A 1,004-nucleotide genomic window follows, 5' to 3' on the forward strand; every position below is an offset into this window, starting at 1 on the left:
ACACGGCCGTTGGAATGGAGGGACGACTGAGAAGTCACGAAGGAAAAGATATGAGAGGCGATTAGAAGAATGGCCTCCCGCGACGTGGCACCGGGCTCGGACGGAATCTCGGGTCGGATCTGGAGGGAAGTGATGGGGGTCATGGCCCCCAGACTTCGGTGCCTCTACATAAGATGCCTGAAAGAGGGAGTTTACCCCCGGGCATGGCGGACGGCGAGGCTGGTCTTGCTCCGTAAAGAGGGCCAACCGACGACCTCGCCGTCAGTGTACCGGTCGATATGCCTGTTAGACGAGGTCGGCAAACTACCCGAGAGGGTAGTCGCCACCCGCTTGGAGCGACACATAGCGGGTCAGGTGCTAGGTTGGCACGAAAGCCAGTACGGCTTCCGGAAGGGACGCTCGACGTTTGACGCGGTCAAACGCGTGTGAGCGCTTGCAGAGGACATGGTTTACCGGAACGACGTGGCGCTGGCGGTTTCTTTGGGCATCGTTAACGCGTTTAACTCCATGCCATGGGACAGGATAGTGACGGCTCTGGAGCACTTCGAGGTTCTCAGCTACCTCGTCCGGTTGATCCGAGCCTACCTCGATGACAGATGGATATGCTACTTCAGCAAGGAAGGAGAGGAAAGGCGACCCGTCGAGCGCGGAGTCCTGCAGGGTTCGGTGTTGGGACCGATCCTATGGAATATTGCGCACGACGAGGTACTGCGATGCCCGCTGCCCCCAGGCGCGGCCATGGTGTGCTATGCGGACGACACCCTGGTCCTGGTCGGGGGTCGTGGCTGGCACGAGACGCTGCGCATCGGCGAAATCGCAACGGTCTGCGCGACCCGTGCTGTGCGCGGACTGGGCCTGAGGATCTCCCCTGCGAAGTCGGAAGCCATCTGGTTCTACGACAAGAAGAGGCGAGGGACCCCACCGCCCGGCCTATGCATAAACATGACAGGCGAAACCGTCCGGCTGGAATCGTAGATGAAATATTTGGGTCTCGTCAGCCAGTG

This window comes from Bombus impatiens, unplaced genomic scaffold, assembly GCF_000188095.3.
Source record: "Bombus impatiens unplaced genomic scaffold, BIMP_2.2 scf_0131, whole genome shotgun sequence".
Classification (NCBI taxonomy): Eukaryota; Metazoa; Arthropoda; class Insecta; order Hymenoptera; family Apidae; genus Bombus; species Bombus impatiens.